We start from the raw sequence: 20,074 nt of genomic DNA, 5'->3' as shown, positions 1-20,074 counted from the left end.
GAACAGTAGCTGCCCAGGGCGGCGGAGGCTCCTCTTCCACAAAAGGGCATTTGGTCGACAGCTACCAGGGTCTAATGGAGGAAGTCTATTTCAGACGGCTCTGGCCCGACCTTCTCCGACCTCGGGCAACCATGGTGCAGACCACCCGCCCCGAATCATGGAGCAGCGAGGGAGCTCCGCCCTTCATCTCAACAGGGCTATTCGGTCATCACCACTCCTGAACTTCACATTTATATTGGATACAAGAGCCAGGTGATTTTTCTTTGAAGATAAACAACGCTCTCTCACCAAGTCAACGTAGTAATGGATGCTAGATGGAGTAAAGGCTCATTCATGCTTAACTTGTATAGGGGCGGAGCCTTCTGTCCATCCTCTGCGTTAATTTCCCATGTAATCTTGTACAATCCCAGTGACCCCCCGGATGTGCACTTAAATGCAGCAAAAGGAGCAATACCAACAGGAATCGTGAGGGGCAGAGTTGTATGCTCAAGTAGAACCTGAAAAAGGCACAGAGGAGCAGAAGTAGACAGCTTGGTGTTGGTTTGACGAGCGATGTTTGTCATCGTCTGAAATGGAAGGGGGGACTTACAAGTGACCTCTGAACTCTGTGCCGGCCTCTAGTGGATGGAATTCTTGGCAATCATGGCAATGTAACATATTCATGAGAAGTAAGCCTGATGTGACGTTTGAAAGCGATTGACCTGTTCTTACATACGTAACGTGACCATGAATTAACCTACATGATGCATCGGAAGACTTCCTGATGCGTCCACGTTCTGAAGACAAGAAGGGAGGTCAAATGACCTTGGGCGTCCTGTAACAGATGTACCTCCTTTGCTATTTTCAGCCTGAGCTTTGAAAAAGGAAAAAAAGCCATACAGAGTCTGTCAACTCAGAGGGGAGTCTGGAGGATGGGGCGGAGAAATACGGTGAGGTTCATTCATTCATTCATTCATTCATTGAGCAACAGATCTTTTGTTCCTTGTCTACAGGTGGAGGATCAGGCGTCTGATGACATGCTCTGCATGACTGAGGAGCAGGAGTCGAGATTCTGAAGCGCAGGAAGTTTTTACGCAGTTTATGCATGTGACCTGCATTATAGATGGGCTCGGTCTAATCCATGGAAGGAACACGTAGCATAGCATCATGGCTATAATTGTGTTATCAGCTGAGAGATGTGTTCACAGGGGCCCGGTAGGGAAGTGCGCAGTGGAGGATAGAGTGAGCAGACTAGTGTCACCCAGTGTGACCCAGTGCAGAACAGTGAAATCTAAGTACGATGACATGACCAAGTACAGACTAGTAACCAAGTAAAATCCAGTGTAATCTAGTCAACTCTCGTACAGATCAATATAACAAGGTACAAATTGGTGCAACCCAGTATGACGAACACAGAAATACATATCCTGGTATAGTCAAGTACATGCCAGTATAGCCCGGTATATAGTCTAGTACATATAGGTTTAGCCTCCTATTACCAAGTATGACCCAGTATAACCCAGAATGGCCTTAACCTCAGATGACCCTCCTCTCCAGGATACTGGAGGTTTGTATCAAGACCAGGACTCGCTGCAAGATAAGGGTCCTTCTGTTGTTGGAGTCGGTGTGTGTGTGTGTTCACCACTCTCGGTAAAAGAGTAATTATACCGCTGCTGCTGTCTGCCAGAGAAACACGGTCGATTTACTGACGATGGAGATCTGTCATGTGACCCTCACAAACCACGCAGGTACCTTGATATGCATCAGTAAATAAACGCCCCTGCTTGTACACACGCACACATTCACACACACACACACACCCTTCCTGCTGAGCCGTGAAAACTACCCTACGTCAGCGAAACAGATAGAAAACACCCGTACACTCAGTGAGGGTCGAGCATTCGATTAGAGTACCCGAAAGCCAAACGTGTCCTTCGAGTGGACGGGAGTGGCGACCGATGTTGTTCCGCTGCTGTTGAGTACCACTTCCCAACGTCCACCTCCGACACGTGCACTTTAAAAATCCCGTCGAGAGCGGATCGGCAAAGGATCCTCTGACGTTGTATTCTCCACACAGCCTTGCAGAGGGTGACACAACAAAACAGCCACAGCTGCAATGCCCTACTGGCCGAAAGGGTACGACAAAAGATCACAACTACAAGACTCCAGAAGAACCGAGGTATCTGCTGAAATCGACCTTGGGAAGATATCTCTCCCAGCCCCTTTCAGTAGGCTCCAACGAGCGCCTCACCGGTCCAGACCTGAGCGACTGGATGGAAGCCAAGGGTAGAGATAAGTGTTGTTTTGGCTGGCAGCGCGTGGCGGCGCCCCAGCGTGGCTTGGGGGTTCGAATCTGTGCAGGAGATTAAACAGGTAAAAGACAAGACGGGTGCCTTGACGCAGCAAGCTGATCTGACGCTCATCCCGAACACGGAACCCTGAGGGACCCCGGAGTTAACCGTTTTTCCAAGGCTGGGGGTGGGGGAGCCCCTGCGGCACCAATTTAGAAGCAGGCCACGGGCGAAGTCGACAGCGAGCCTGCCGGGATCAATTCCAGAGAACTGCGGGGGGTTTTATCCAGGGGGAACCTCAGTGGCGTTTCACCCGCCGCAGCAGAACCCCCACCGCCAACACCTTGGCGTTTCGCAACACGGGGCGATTGCAGAATTCATCTACATGGATAACAAGAACCCCTACCGAGCTGCTTCGCTCTCCCCTCCCTGCAGCCGCACTAATGTTTTCAAAGGAGTAGCTATGGTGCATTTGCATGCCATACATTTCCATCGCATAAATTGTGGGGGGAAAAAAAAAAAAAAAAAAAAGTACAGCGCATCCTTCTTTTAAATTCCTTATTTATTTTGGATCTTTTTAATAAGGATGCGGTTTTGGCGCGGCCTGGGGTGACCCCCCCCCCCCCCCTCTCCCCCACCCACATGATTTATCACCAGCATTGATAATAACTGGCTGCTTTCCCACTAGCGCAGCCCATTTTTATGGACGCAGGAGATGGATCACAACCCGCTATGACGCATCAAACCCAAGAGTCATGACCATAACTGCTAAGGTGCAAAGGCAGGCATACGTACGTGCACGGTCGAGTGCGCCCGCACACACACACACAAACACGACACACACATATGGACACACACCTTTCATCAGATTTATAAAAGCAGTCCTAGGCATGGTTCTGCTTCATGAATCTGTGTGTGTGAGTGTGTGTGTGTGCGTCTGTGTGCACACCCAATGCACGGATAAAGTCACACAAACGAACCGCCGTAAACCGCCGGGGAGCGCCGCCTCATTAATCAGGTCATTTCCATTCAAGCAGCTCTTGTTCCTCTCTCGCCGCTCGGACGTGGTAACGCAAAACCAGAAAAACACAATGGAACAAAAGGCGGAGGGGATTTCACCGAAGATCGCGGTCGACCAAAGGAAAACGATAATTGGGACAGTAATGAAGGGGGAGACGCCAACTCCAAATCTGATTGGTCCCTGGGGGAATAAGTGACAAGCATAAATGAGAATTGTATTAAACTACACAAATCGGACTTTTGAGATACTGGAACAGACCTCATCATTCATTATCTCTCCAGCCTATCCTGTACTGAGGGTCACAGGGGCGGAGGGCTATTCCAGCTGTCATTGGACGAGAGGCAGGGTTCCACCTGGATCAACCATTCTCTCATTCATGCATCATTTGGAGCCAATTAACCATTCACTTATACACATGTCCTGTAGAAACATAAAACCATTCACCTTCTCATTTACACATCTGGGCAATCTAGGGGTCTCTAATGAACCCCCATCATGTTTTTGGACTCTGGGAGGAAAGCGGAGAACCCAGAGGAACCTCGCGCAGACATGGGGAGACCATGGAGATTCCACACAGAGAGGCTCCCCTGTCAGAATCCAACCGGGGACCTTCTTGGTAAGAAACAGAAGCACTTCACAGGGGTTTAATTGCATGTTTTAAATCTTAACATTTAGTTCAGCTATAAGCAAGGTCAGTAGAACAGTGTGTATTTATTACTTTTGACAAATTAAGCTCGCTAAAGTAGATATTTAGCTTAACACAGCTAACTATTCGCTATCCATGATACCACATAACCCCAGTATGTAAGAATCATCATGAAAGGCTCCAGAATACTCTGTTCAGTAAACAGGTCGTCATTGCACGTGCACACGCACACACACTGGTGAAGGTAAGCATGGAACTTTAATTTTCAGGCAGGTTGCATAACACGCTGTATGAAAGGTTTGTCAAGCCTCTGATGGCTGTGTGTAAGCTTACTCTGACACATACATTAGCCACTTCCGATCACCCTCTCAGTGCTCCCGATTTTCTTGAAATAGGCACAACCTGCTCTCACGCGCACGTTGTTGCTCGCTGGATCGCGTGTTTCTACGGGTTATCGTTTCCCCAAAGAGCGCATGCATCGCCGCATACCGAGGTATACTTTGTTCATTAGCAAGTGTGTCGCATTCTTAAAGCCTGCTGCATGCATAGTGGCCACAACCTGCGGGTTACCACTCACCCTAATTTGGCGACGGGGGCGACGGGGCAGCAGTAATGCGGCTGCCCTCAGGCGGGGGGGGGAACGTCTCGATCACGTGATCCGGGGTCACGCTGCTACATTTCCCCGAATCTTCCCATTGTCCAAAATTGGAAGGCCCTGCCCAACAGTGCTCAAAGACAATCTGATTCCACATGGGGTGCGGGGGAGTAACCTTTATTTTAAGCGGGTGGCGGCAATTCTTACGGTGAGTCCGAGGTTGCTTCGGCGCCTGCTCGACCTACTTTAGCACTCCGATGGAACCCTCTCAGCATTTTGAGTGGAGGGACGGCGGTCGGGAGGAGCGGCCTGATTCCTGCCTGATCCGCGAACGCTGAGAGCGCATGGGAATTGTGAAGGCGGAGCGGGTAAATGCATTAGCTCCGGGAAAGTTTTTTTTTTTTTTTGCTTTTGCTTTTGTGTGGTGTTCCTCGCCGCGGCGTGCCTCGGAGATGATGAACAAGGAGAAAAGGGAGGAAATGTAAGGCAATCTTTTATTTTGGCGGATGCATGGCAGGGGGAGGAGGGGGGTCTGCAGCCGAATACAGAAGTTTTTTTTTTTCTTCCCCCAGTGCATATATTTGCTAATTTACCACATTCTTCCTGACACACATTAATACTTAAAAAAAAAAAAAAAAAAAATCATAAAATAAATGAATTCAAGCACAACAGAGTACCCATTGGTAAACAGCCAATGTTTTTGGTTTTTTGGTATTTTGCTCCGGCGTGATTTACTTTGGCTTCTCCAAAAATAATAAGGAACTTGGGCTAAAAAAATGTTTTTCTTTCTTCTCTTTCTTTCTCCTTTAATACATTATCATTATTCTTTTCCTTTCAGAGGTTCCATTCAGGGGTTGCCACAGCAAATCATCTGCCTCCATCCAACCTCCTGTCCTCTTTCCCTCCATCCATAAATCTCCTCTCTGGTCTTCCTTTGGACCTCCTGCCTTGCAGCTCCAACCTGAGCTTCCTTTTACCAAGTTCTTCACCATCCCTCCTCTGTCCATTTCCAAACCATCTCAGTGTAACTTCACCTTCAGAGCATCTAACATGTGCCGTCCCTCTGAAGGACTCATTCCTAATCCTCTCCATCCTCCTTACTCGCAAGTGGAACCTCAACATCTTCATGTCTGCTTCCACATGTCTTCTCTCACTACCATCTTCTACACCTTTCCTTTCACACTCTTATCACCCCTGACACTCGTCTTCCAACCTGCTTGCACATGTTCCTCCGCCTCTTCTGCACTCGCTCTGGACTGTTGACCCTAAGTACTTAAAATCCTCTTCCTTCTTCATCTCCACTCCCTGTAGCCTCACTGTTCCACGTGGGTCTCACTCATTCACACCCATGCATCCTGTCTTGCTGCTGCTAGCCTTCATTCCTCTCCTTCCCAGGGCATAAGTTCACCTCTCTAGATGTTCCTCCGCCTGCTCCCTGCTGTCACTAGACAACACGACGACATCGGAAAACAATCGTTCTTGTCGAACCTTATTTGTCAGCCAGTCCATCGCCATAGCAAACAAGAGGGGGTTCAGAGCTGATCCCTGATGCAGTACAACCTTCACCTTGAACTCCCCCATCACAACTATGTCATACATGTCCTGCACCAGTAGCACACTTTTGTGGCGCTCGAGATTTCTTCATACAACCACGGTTCTTCCCCCATCACCCCGTCGTATGCTTTTTCCAGATCTACGAAGCCACAGTACAGCTCACTGAATGGGCAATAATATGCAGATTTAACCCTGAGCTTTTAATACCTGAGGGTTGAACCATTCCAGATAGAAAAGAAGACGTAGAAGAAGTCCCCTTTATTCCCTCTCAAGTGCCACAGGATTGAAGCTGAACAATACATTGAAACTTTAAACTGGCGTACGCTGATTTCTAGCCATAGGGAGCCATGGTTTGTGTTAGCAGATGAAAAGTGTAATGAAAACAAACGAATATCGGCAGTGCTGCAGGGTTTACGCGTCATAATCTGCAGAATCATTGGATTCGGTTACAGCTTAGAGGTACGGCTGAGATTTTGACTTTGCCTAGTATTATTATTGTTATTACATCTTAAGAGGTTGGTTTCGTTTAATCCTCCGGCGTCGGGCAATTGGCTTCTGTCAGAGGTAAACTCCACCTCTTATGGCAGCCCGTGGCCCCGGCCCCTCCCCTCCGGACACCGCTCTAAGAGCTTTTTAATAAGCACGGAAACAACAAGCGATCAAACCCAAAGCTCTGGGTTCTACAGCAGGGGGGGAGACAGGAGTGGGCATTGGAGATGACCATGTTGAGGCCATCATTATATCTGTGCAGAACACCGTGGATAAATATATACCCTTGACCCCCCGCCCACTTCGCTTCGCAACGAAAGCAAATTTAATTGCGTTATCAGAGATAAGTACGTAGAGTAGAATACTTGGCTTCATGACACACACCAATATTCCACTTTGTCAGAGCTCCTCAAAAAAGGCAGCGGCTAATGGTTAGCGATGGCAGCGAACATTGTTTATTACAGCGTGCTCCACACAGGCGGGCTAATTGATTCAAACTGCCCACTCGTGTAAAATTAAGGACAAAATCAATGGCGGCCCTAATTTGCGCCGGTCGGGGGAGCTACAGTTGGATGCTGTGGTGGTACACGAAATGGCAAGGTCGCGCCCTGATTATTCCGTTGGTTTCATATTAGGCGTTTCCACCAGGGGGCGATCAAGGGCGTCAGGTGGACAACACTTTGCAGAACCAATCGCGGGGGAGGGGACAAGAAAATCCAAGAGCAGTCAAAGGAAATTTAAAGCTCAAAAAGAAATAAAACCTGTTCATGCATTTTTAATGGTGGTTGGCGCTTCTGCCTCACAGCAAGAAGGTCCCTGGTTCGATTTCTACAGGGCGGCTTATGAGGGGCTTCCCTCATTCGCATATCATATAGACATGCAGCCATTCATTTTCTCATTCACATGTCGTACAATTCAGGGTCTCCAGTGAACCTCCTGCATGTTTTTGCAGGGAACTAGAGTGAGACACCCCAAGGAGATTCCACACAGAAAGCCTGCAACCCACCAGAATAGAACCAGGGACTTTCATGCTACGTAAGGTGGTAGTGCTCACCACTGCGCCACCATGCTACCTTAACATCACCAGTAAAGTGAGCAATTAGCACATTAGAAAGCTAGCAACCTAGAAAGTTACCAAAAAACGTTGATAGCACAGCAAGGGTTTCTATCATCCATGCGACTCACTGATTAAACCCATCCTGGTGCCTAAACTTTAATTCCTTGAAGACATTTAACCTTCACCCAAACATCTTCCTTAGTTGAAGTGGCTGCTTTTGTCCTGAATACTGAGCGGGTCGAGAAGTCACATGGTTCTCAGGGTCGACCAACAGTTGGATAGAACTGAAGAAGACCTTTTGGATGACGGACTTCAAGGAATTGAATCAGTCCATTTGCCACAATCAGATTTATCAGTTGCTGCGATGGTTGCCCACAGATCTAACAGGAAATGATCCAATTAAGCAAGAAAATGCCTTTAAATTCACAAGAAATCGTATTCTGATTCATTTCCCCCTCGTATTGGTGACCACAGAAACCAGATCAAATAACTGCAATTGATGGACTCAATCTTCCCTCTGAAGCTTCCCATTTGTAATCCCAGGCTTCTGCTCCTCTGTCTCGCTACGAGTGGGAATATTTTCCAAACCCACCGCGACCAGCCGTGTTTACAGAGTCCGACGCGGACCTGCCAAGTACTAAATAGGGCGAATCGCGTTAGCGATGAGAGGAGCACCTGCAAGAGCGCCGGGTAATTGTTTGCAAACAAAATTTCCCCAACGAATACATTGGCTGAAATGGATTCTCTCTGGCTGCCTTCCCTGAATACATTTACTGTCCCCGGCGGGGTGGCGTTCCTGCTGCAGAAACAAGTGTCAGCCCGTCTCATGTCAGTCAGCCCGCCGCCGTTAAACGGACAATCGGAAGGGACTTCTGACTTGTCACTTTGCCTGTCAGTCAGGGGAGTAACAGCCCAGAGGATGGTGTCTCTTCATTGGATCATGTTTGGGGGGGCGTTTGGAATGAGCCGCCGTTTGTTGGGCAATCTCCTGACCGATCCCGAGTGCGGCCGATACCCATTCAGTTGTTCATTCGTTATCTATCCCACTCATCCTGCAGTCAAGGTCACGGGAGGGAGCCGGAGCCTGTCACTGAGCGAGAGGCAGGAGCAGTCGTTCACAGAGACACATTTAGACATACAACCAATCTCTCTCTTATTTACAAAACATTCACTCTCTCATTCATGCGTCATAGAGACATGCAACCATTCACCCGCCTATTCATGTGTCCGAGCACGTCACGATAACCTCCGGCATGTTAATAGACTACGGTAGGTCCCCGATTGTCAGACTGTCATTTGCATCTATTCTTTAGAGCTGCATGTGGGGTTTAGCCAGCTGTCAAAGAGCCACATACAGAGACATCCAACCATTCATTTTCAGAAGATCTTCTGGACCTACCGACTGATTTTCACTGTGGGAGGCAGATGGAGAACCAAGAGGATACAAAGGCTCTGCAGAGTCCTAACCACTTCACCGCTGTGAAATTAAAATCCCAATATTGGTAGCTAAGCCTCTTTCATATGTCAAGTGAATGATGAAGGCCAGCAACATTGTTTACAGCATCACAAGCCCTCCTCGTACACACTGTCCTCATTAGTGCTTTATGGATTGTATATATTCAAGTCTTCATAGGGATATGAGCAGTATTTCAGCAACAGATAAAGCTGTTACTGTTTGCCATTGTTTATTCTGTGACCTGTCTGACATCGCGTCGACTCCTTGTTAAACTCCGATAGTAACTTTGACGAATAAATTGTGTGAGGCGTTCGGAAGACGTAACGTTCTGGTTCTTCCGACACCACTGTTCTGGACCGTCCAACAAACCCTGACAGAACCACCAGGCGTAGTTGGGCTCTAAGTCGAACATCGGGCATCCCAACATTGGTGTCACGCCATCCCTCTGGGAGTGGAGATACAACGATGATCTTTGTCGGATAGAACGTTGATGACTGAAGTTCTCATCTGCAAGTATTGATATGCTGGGGAGAAGCCGTGCTCAGACAGATATATCGGTCAGTCGGTGCTGCTCTTCAATTTCTACTTCTATATCCTGAATTCATTCATTCATTATCTACACTGCTTATCTTGCACCGAAGGTCTTCGGGAGCCAATCCCAAGTGTCATCGGCCGATAGGCGTGGTTAGCCATAAGCTGGTCGCCATTCAACCTTAGAGCCACATATGGAGACATGTAACCATTCACCCTCTCATTCACGTGTTATATTGATCACACAGGCTTTTCGCATTGCGGCGTTGTAGGATAGCAACAGTCATCAAGGTACCCTGCATTGTTGACATGGTTCATTGTTGTGTTCTCTTGTTATAATGCTTTTTTGTGCTTCCTCCAGTAAGTTATCCTTCATTGTGGTTCCCAAAACAAGTTAATAGTGCTAGTAGGTTAAGAAGAAATTAAGAATTACGGTCGATTTGAAGAAGGAATTATAGCTTAACTTGATAGTGACGTCCTTGTTAAAGATCGAGAAGCACTATGACAAGTCAACCATCTGTACCATCCTGAGGGACAAAGGGGCACAAAAGACGGCTGATGTGGCTAAAGGGCTGACCATGTTAAAAAAGCAAAGGTCTCAAGTCTTAGAAGAAGTAGAAAAGAGGTTGCTAGTTTAGATTCAAGAGATAGCATGCAGGAAATAGCATTAGCAAGGATCTCTTTTGCGAGAAGGAAAGGAAACGCTGAGTACAAGTGCTGGCAAGAAGAGAAACAACACCAGAAACGCAGGAATAATTATCTTTAGTTACTTTCTGTATTTCTGCCACAAATAAGCCCATAAAACAGTTTTTAAAGAGTGCAGCATGTTTTGGGGCTGAAGAATGGATCAATGGGATCTACATTGATTTCAATGGGAAACATTTTGGTTCGTGAATAGAGGTCAAAGAACAAATGAAATTTGCAAGCCAAGGTTCTACTGTATGTTTATGACATGTGATTGAGAATGAACGGTTGCATATCGTGAACCCGTCTCTCCAAAGACAGCTGGGACAGCTTCCAGCATCCCTACAACCCAGAGAGAAGGATTAGCGGCATCAATAATGAGTGAATGAATGTATGGATGGATGAATGCTCTTGTTAAGCAACTGCTTAGCAGTCGTTTTATATGCTTAGTAGTAGTTTTAATATGACCGCTAATTTCCTTATGGGTTTTCTTTTACAGTTTTGGAATTCTAAAATGTAATTTATGTATAAAATAAATAAAAAGACCTGGCAACACAGATTAAGTTTGGACCATTCATCAAAATCTTCCCAAAAATGGAGGACAATTCACCATAATATTTTCCAGACACTAACTTCTTCCTCCCGATGTGTTATTCTTAGGACTGGGGGGTGAGAAAGGCAGGCCGCAGAACCGGGAGTCCCTGCGGTGTTTCCTCTTCACCCCTTATCACCACCCATCAGACCTTCAATCCATGAGGGAAGCTATCGGGTTTCCACAGGGTGGGTGGGGGGAGGCTTATCTCAGCCATGTAGGAACGAAGCATCCATCAGGGCTCCAACCACAATGTCCCCGCTACGGCGAACACACGAGGGCCAACGGAGGCTGACGGCCTCCATGGCGGGCAGGGATGGCGCTCTCTGAATTTCAATATCTGACACAGGGCTGTTAATATACCAGAAGTTTGAAGCTCAATCGAACCCCCCCTCCACCTCCCTGCACTGCTTCCTCCCCAGTCTTTGTGACGCTTAATCGGTTTCCATGGCAACAATAAATAAAAACATTGAGGATCTACTGGAAAAGAATTGAAGTATCGGGAATGCCAAGAGGGAGGGGGCTCCTCCTCTACCACCGCCCGACTTTACCGGCACGCCGTGAACTTCGCTCACTCAGGTGTAAGAGCGCCAATTCGGTCCAACACGTGCACACTGACTTATGACCTTGTCTAAGCGTTTTCCTGGGCTTTAAGCTCACACGTCAGCGCGTGGAGAAACTCGGCTCCGCCGCAGTGAAATATTAAGCAAGGCCTGTTACACTGAGGTCCTTCTATGTAGCTTTGATGAATTATTTTGGTGGGTCGCCCCTGGCAACCCATTCTGGACGTTTGATTGTAAAACCCTGCATCCTGTATTTATGGCTAATTTCTGTGCGATGCCCGCGTGTCGTCGGGACCCCGCGTTCCAGCTTGGCCATTTATCATTTTTATAACTTGGATGGCTCGATTCGATTGATGCCGGCCATGGCAACAGATATTCACGCCGGCGAGGGCAGGAGGAAGAGGTTACCAAACTGAGGCGACTTGACGATTGAGAAGAAGCACTTTTTAAATAAGCGTAACAACTTTTTGGAAAATTCACATGATGCCCATCCTCCTTTTGTTAGGCCAGAAGATGGACACTCCTTTACCTGTGATTGCCAAGCAAGTTGGCTTAGCATAATAAATATTAGCATATGGTATTTCTAAAAAAACAAAAACAATAAATACCCTTTCCAATACTTCCAACCAAGCAATTGTCCACATTTAGGCTTTCGCCTTGCAATAAAAAAGTGAGACGAAACGCAGAGATTGCAGAACATACCTTAGCCAGCAGGGGAGGCTCACTGTGCTGAGCATCAGCACAACACCATTTATAGCTAACAATTTCTCAATGTTGTTTTTTCCCGAATGTAGTTTCGTCTGACAGGACCAGAGTTCCCCCCGGTAAACTCCCGCGGGACGCGGCTTACTTTTTTCTAGTTTCTTATTTACCTTTCACGTTAAATTTGCACTTCTGTCCGTCACCTGCTTTAAATTCCTACATCATTGTGTACGTTTGGAGACAACAACATAGCGTCAGTATAACCGGGGGGAAGAATTCTGCGTCCATGTGCCGCCATGGATTTAATGGCCACACAGACTGCCGTCTACTGTGCTGCCTCAGAATGTAGAACTTGGAAGGGGACTCTGCGTTACACTTTAGTGGATGAATTGTTTGACAATGCAAATTATGCATGGGAAGTACAGTGCAGTGATGTTTCAAGATGTGCGGACATACCTATTTACCTGCATAGAGCCTTAAGGCTAAACCGAAAACATTTGTGCGAATGAGTAAGTTTGCCAAAATTTCAAAGTTTTGAAATCAAAGTTTTACTTTTAGAATGTTTATGCTGAATCCAAGGGCACACTGTTAAAGCTACAAAAAAAAATCTTAACTGCAAACATGACTGGAACACTGCTACCCCTAGGTGAGTCAGTTTAGGCTCAGTTACAGCAGCTTTAGACCAGTTGAGACTCTTTTTAAAGTTTGCACACACTTAACAAAATGCTAACTTTTTTTAAAGCTTTAAGTCACAAAAAGACTTTAAATTGTAACCTACCAGGATACTAATATTTTTTTAAGACTCGAAAGACGGAATTAGTACATCTTAGAACAGATTTAAAGCCTTACTATTCTGCTTCATGTGTTGGTAAACAGCGCTCATTGTCTGTGTCGTTGCCTTGGAACCTTATAGTGCGTGAGTATATCGTACAATATACTGTAAGAATGACATCAACTGCAATAGGAACGGTATGACTGGTTAAGTTGGGCATTTATTTTATGTTGTTATCCAGTCAAAGTCAATGCTAATTTGATCTTTATTAACTTGAGTCATGCTACTTCATGTTTTGCTAATATACATTAAGCTTGTACTAGCAGGATTTATGCTCTAGCTAATGTATTTAGCGTAGCATATTTACTTGGTTTAGGAGTTAATAAAAAAAGAAAAGGAGTCATCTTGTTTTACCCCGAACCCGGTGCCACACGTGTTAGCTCACTATATAGCGTGCGGTAAACCTACGTTTAATTTAATGAGATCGAGTCCTTCGTGGGCTCCGCTGGGGGTAAGTTTTAAAAGTTCAAACTGATGAGCAGCATTCATCCACCACCCACAGCCTCCTTCAGGGAACAAACCCCCCTTAGAATCCTGACTAATATCAATGTTGAATGTGTGTTGAGGAAGAACGGTTGCTGCCGTTAGTGTGTCTGCTGCATGAAATGGCCCTGTTGCCCAGTCAAGTTGTAAGGATGTCCGGATCAAGAAGTTATGGCCCCCATCCCAGACGCTGTTTATTAATATCGAATATCTACAGACTAAATATGGACGCTCTCTTTAGTTTCTATGGCCAAATTTGGCGAGGCTAACGCCTCGACCCAAACAATGACGAACCCATTAATTTAAGCTTTAACAACTTTTAAGTTGGGCCTCCATTACCGTCGTGAGAGGTAATAAATCGAAGACTCCTCTCTGTGTGCCGTGTTTGTGTTTGTTACTACAACAACAGGGGGATTGGGGTGTCGGGGACGGGGGGGGGGCAAACCCGGCGAAGCCCAAGTCCAATTTTGGCTTGTTATAAAGTCACACACTGAATTGATGTTAATTAGCAACAGATGGGAAGCCCCTACTGCCAACATGGAGCTGGAACAGAAATATCATGAGACTGAGAGGCCCTTTTGTCTATACGTATATATAACAAGATGAGTTATGTCAAAAGAAGAAGAAAAAGAAAAAGAAAGAAAATCGGGAAAATTTCATGGAATTTGCTTGAAAGGCAGTGAGGTAAAGAAGAGACAGGGCGGAATAGCCAAAAATCCAGACCACAAAAAAACAAACCACATGAGAGTTTGAGGAGATTCACCCAATAACTGGCGAGAAGCAAGCAGGTGATGAATCTGAAAATCAGGAGAAGGCCAATGGAAGCCTTCCATGATCATACAGAAACAGAGCTGGACAGAAGCAGCTTTTGCATTCTTCTAGGATCTATTTGCAGTTCCTAGAACCCTTTCAGGGTCCGTTTCTTGGTACAGTTGGACAGCAGCACCAGAGACCATGGACCTCAGTTGCTAGAAGCATCTTAGCACCTACTCCAAGGTACAGCCTTTGTACAGTTCCATAGGAACTCATATGATATAGGTGCTTGTTGACTGTTGGACCTCATAAGCCACAACATGTACGTCTTGTGGACCTTGGAGCGCCATCGTTGAAAACTGTGGTCACTAGTCAGCTGTTCCCTAGCAACAAAATGGACATAAGCAGGAAGAAGTCTGAGGTCTTCTGAGGGGCTTCCAGGGCTCGCAGACGAACATCAGCATTTTCGCCCAAAATAAGTAGAGTTGGCTAACAGTGGAGTTTTTCCCACGGCAAAGCAGTGCAGGGAGAGTATAAAAACACTTCAACCTATCTGATAGTCCATGAGTAGCCTATTCCCGCCACGCAGAACAAGGAACGCTGTGGCAGCGTCACTCTCCGTGTTGTCTTCCACTTCTTCTCCCTGATGGCTTGATTTTGAGGGTGGCACTTAAGGCCCATGTTGAAGACACTTATCGTGATCCTTTCCTACCTCCGAAAATGCAAAACTGAAAGGCTACCCCTGGAGGAGGCTCGTTCCTGAAACCAAATTCAATCAGAACAGTTCTTGAAACTGCCTTCTTAGGACTTTTCTGTCTGAAAGCGACTACAAACATTGATGCATGTGAAAAAAGAGAAATAATACTAGAATCCTATACGTACTGATCTGTGTACTCTTGGCTGGGATTCATCTTCGAAGCCAACTGGAATGGTGATGAATGAAAAGATCAAGCCGCAGCCACAGATCTGCGTGAGCGGCACTTTCGGATTAATTAATACGTCGCCTTTAACGGCTTTTTTTCCCTTATTTTATTTACTAATTTTACTCCGGGGGGCTTTTTATTGCACTCCGCAGTTGGAAGCGTAGACTTGTTCCGACTCCTGGAAATTCTCCCGTTGCTTGCTTCTCTGCATCCGCTGCAGCCTCTCTGCTGGCCCAAGTGTGTGTGTGTGTGTGTATGTGTGTGTGTGTGTGTGTGTGTGTGTGTGTGTGTGTGTGTGTGTGTGTGTGTGTGTGTGTGTGTGTGTGTGGTTGCTGACTGTCCTCCTTGAATCTCCGATACAGACAGCAGAGGACAGAGGCAGGAGCAGCTGTTTGTTTGTTAATAAGACGGTGTCGGGAGGAGCAGCGCAATCACGTTTGGATTGTATTTATTTTTTGTTTTTCCATTTTAGATGAATTGCACACACATTTTGGCAAATTCCTTGGCATGTTTTTTTTTTAATTTTTTCTAAATCCGTTCTATTTTTATTGCCCTATTTCACGACTCCAGCTGTGCCTTACGCGGCTCAGACGTCATGGGGGCCGATCCTCGGACTGACGTAGAGGAGAGCTGACTCGCACTGACACAGCACTCATTTAAAAAAAAAATGTAAAGAAAAAAACATTGAAGATTCAGATTTTTAATGAATGAATGGATGAATTCAATAATTATTTTATGACCGTTGTGATAATGGAGGTTGCAGCCATTCCTAGGCAGCTCACAAAAAAGCAACCACGACTGAGAACCGTCCGGGATTCACACTCGGAGAGATGACATGCGGCGATGGATGGGGGCCATATTTGCTGTTTAATTGAACTAATTTAACCTGCCTTCTGCAGCATGAATTTCAAGGTTGATGTACGCTAGCTTTAGCTTCTGACTAAGGTCGGGGTCGTAGTTCTTATCATTCTGAGCTTTTAAGTAGAACCATCAGCCAAGTTGCAATGCTAATCATTGAGCATCACGCATATGAAAACACATGATAGAGGGAAAAAAAAACAATGTCCTTCTTTGGGGAAAATAGGGTAATTTCACTGGTGATTTTCACCAATGCGTCCACGTGTTGACTTTGGTTCATCCAATGCCCCAGCCTCTGGAGCATCACATGTATAAGTATGGACAGTAACAACACACGAGGACAGAAACGCAGGCAGATGGTGCAGATCTCCTAATACAGGACAAGTCAACAGAGCTGCACAGCTGACTCTTCACACTGAGACTATTGAAACCAATAGCAACGCCGATAGTGAGAGGGTGAATGTTTGCAAGAGTGAATGGTTGTATATCTCAATGACCTGACTGAATCGTCTAAATTCTACATGTGTGAATGAGAGGGTAAATGGTTGCATGCCTATACATGACATGTGAATGATTGCATGTCTCCACGATGTGTAAATGAGAAGGTGAGTGGTTGGATACTTCTATGATGTGAATGAGAAAGCAAATGGTTGCATGTCTATAATATGTTAATGAAAGGGTGAATGGATGCATCTTTATAGGGCATGTGAATGGTTGCGTGTCTATCGAAATGTAGATGAGAGGGTGAATGGTTGCATGTCAACATGACAAGTAAATGATTGTACAGGACTGTCTCAGAAAATTGGAATATTGTGAGAAAGTTATTTATCTTCTGTAATGCAATTAGAAAAACAAAAACTACTTTTTCACGATATTCTAATATTTTGAGATAGGATTATTGAGTTTTCTTAAGATGTAAACCATAGTCAGCAATATTAAAATAACAAAAGGCTTGCAATATTTCAGTTGACTTGTAATGAATCCAGAATGTATGACATTTTTGATTTTGTAATCGCATTACAGAAGATAAAGAACTTTATCACAATATTCTAATTTTCTGAGACAGTCTTGTATATCTCTATGACATGATTGAGAGTAAACGCTGCCTATCTATTACATATTAATGAGAGGGTGAATGCTTGCATCTTTGTATGCCATGTGAATGGTTGCGTGTCTATCGAAATGTAAATCAGAGTGTGGACGATTGCATCTCTATATGACATGTACATTGTTGCATGTCTATCAATGATGTGTGAATGAGAGGGTGAATAGATGAGCGACTGAGAATGAATATGTCTATTCATTTCATTACATTACATTACAGTCATTTAGCAGACGCTTTTAGCCAAAGCCACTTACAAAAATTGCAATTCAATAACCGAAGATCCAAAGTACCGGTAGTCGTTATTCAAAAGTCACCACTCTACCAAATAGCCATCTCAAAACCATATACATATATACATTCATTTCTTCGTTTTTTTGTTGTTTTTCTTTTTGGAGGGGGCTAAGTGCGATTAGTGGAGTAGAGTTAGTAGCTGTTTATCCCTTAAAGTCATGTGAATGAGAGGGTGTTTTGTCTCCCTATGTGGCCCAGTGATGGATCCAGGGTGCCTCACATCCAAAGACATCAGGGACAGGACCCCTGCGTGCAGGATAAGCGCTGCAAATCTGATCCAAATAGAAAATGTAACAATGACCGAATGAATGAATGAAAAAAATAAAATAAAATAAAACCCTCATCAGGTGGAGAGGGGGCCCGAGTGGCGCTCGGCTCCACGGGGGGGGGACGGGGACGGGGACGGGGGGGGGACCCTCATCCCACCACCTCTCGTCGCGGCCCGCGTTTCCCCGCAAGTGTCGCCGGTCGACCGGAGCGAAAAACACTGCGGCGGACGGAGCCGCGTGTCGCCACCGGGAAAGTGTTGCACTGCGTTAACGTGGATGCGGGTGATGCGGTATCCCTGATGGACCCCGCAGACCCCCCCGCCCCCCCGCAACCACTGACAGCGCACGCGCCGAGGTGATATGACAGCCGTGGACCAAAGAAGAGAGAGGTTTAAAACATTTAAAAAAAATAAAAATAAAAGAAGCGATGAAGAAAGTCGCGGGAGCGGAGCGTCAAAGTTAGCATGTCGCCCGCTAGCCGCTAATTGTCACACCACAACAAACCCCACGCACGGCTAAATGCGCCGAGTCCGCGCCTCCGCCGCGACCGGCCACATATTACATAAACACCGCCGGTGCCCCCCTCCGACAGCCGAAAATAAAACATCATAATTCCCCCGCGGAACCCTCCGACACCGACACTGACACCAGCCGGGGAAATAAGAAGGGGAATAGTGCTACTCACGGGCCGCGGAGTCACACCGAGTGCCGGACCTGGGGGAGAACGTTCCGCCGTCACTTCGCTCCCCGACGCGGATGCGTGTTTCACCGCCGCGTCGTCGTCGCTCGGCGTTCAGCGGCAGAGGGAGCGGCGGGGGGGCGAAAAATAACACATGAATAAATGAAAAAATGAAAAATGATTTGAAAAAAGAGAGGGGAAATAATTGAAGAAGCCGGGGATGGTAGCACTTGTACGGTGGCATGTACTGCGGTATCCATCCACACACACACACTGCCGTCGGCCTTCTTCTTCCTGATATTTTTGTCAGTGCTGGTATACGGAGCGGTACAGTAGCGCCACTTAGTGGCACGGAGTGGTACTGCACCCTCTTCTGCTGTTGCTGGACCAGAAGGAAAGATCATTAGAAAGGAAATTATCTCACGGCGAAATAAATACGTGTAAAAATACGACGTTGTTTTCCTCGTGTTTTTTCTAATCATTATCTTTAATTCAACGTCCCCCTGTCATGGTCTTCGGTCACAATAGGGGGCTGATTGAAAAAAGGGTGATATTCCAAATGGATGTATTATGCAGAGTATTTAGTATTACATACTACATTCATTTTAATTACTAGTAATGTTATTGACATTATGTGTATGTACAGTATACATGGTCGGGGGAAGAACGGCGGTACAGTGATCGACCCCTCCGCCTCGCAGCAAGAATGTCCGGGGTAGGATTCCAATATGCGAGCTTTTCTGTGACTCTCCGTGGCTTCCAAAGATCTGCGGGTTCTTCGCGGTTTCCTCCCGCAGTCCCAAAACATGCAGGAGTTTTTTTTAACCCTATACTGCTTAGTGAGTGAATGGCTATATGACTCCATGTGTAGTTACTTAATTGAGTGGTTTGAGCTTTGCCCTCACCGCACAAAGGACCCTAGTTCGATTCCAGCAAAGGGAACCTTTCTGTATGGAGTTTGTATGTTCTCTGCATGGATTTCCTCTGGTTTCCTCCAACATTGCAAAAACATGCAGTAGGTTAATTGGGAAATTGATTTCCAGAGTGTTTGTGTATGTATGTTGCCCTGCGATTGACTTGCAACCAGTCCAAGGTGTACCCCGCCTTTTGCCTGATGACAGTTGTTATAGGTAGAGTGCGGGATAAGCAGCAGAAGATGGATGGATTAAATATAACATTATCATAATTTCATTTAGATACTGTTTGTGTCAACATTGTGCGCATTGGAATTATATTTATTTGTATTTCTTCTTATCTGGATAGGATATTCATATGCATTAATTTTGATCAGCGCGGTAACCATGAATCATGAGGGGGTTGTGTGAGGGGGTTGTGTATATTATATTTGTGTGTATGTTGTTGATTTTAATGATTATTCATCATTCATACAGCGTTTTATTTGAAATAAGGAAATTAATATGCACACAAAATTATGGTTGATCAGAATTATATATATATATGTGTATATGTATATATATGCACATATCCACATACACATGCACATATATGCATACTTATGCACAACCATCATTTTGTGTGCAGATTATTTATTTATCCATTTACATAGAACATTTTGCAGGGCCATCATTTTGTGTACACACTGTGTACACCACAAATATCACAATATAAATATCTATGTTTTTACTTCATCTGTTATATATACATATATATATATATATAAAACCACATGTTCCGACCAATGCTATCAAGAATTGTACACA

General features: G+C 45.6%; 1 protein-coding gene across 2 annotated transcripts in view; it reads right to left on the bottom strand.

The window, feature by feature from the left end:
* Window positions 1–18,621, bottom strand: part of adarb1b (adenosine deaminase RNA specific B1b) — a 117,495-nt gene extending 98,874 nt beyond the window's left edge. Inside the window, exon 1 of one of the 2 annotated variants that reach the window (XM_086145328.1) lies at window positions 18,360–18,621. The gene's annotated coding sequence lies outside the window, so the exon portion shown is untranslated. Of the gene's footprint in view, window positions 1–4,514; window positions 6,286–18,359 lie in introns of those variants that run through there. The other variant, XM_086145329.1, reaches the window with a different exon arrangement.
* Between the last annotated feature and the right edge of the window lie 1,453 nt (window positions 18,622–20,074).

Source organism: Fistularia commersonii, chromosome 4 (genome assembly GCF_037954325.1).
Source record: "Fistularia commersonii isolate RoL2024-O1a breed Wild chromosome 4, RoL_Fcom_v1.0, whole genome shotgun sequence".
NCBI lineage: Eukaryota > Metazoa > Chordata > Actinopteri > Syngnathiformes > Fistulariidae > Fistularia > Fistularia commersonii.
Note: the sequence above shows the minus strand (reverse complement) of the source record. Positions and strands in the feature narration are given on the sequence as shown.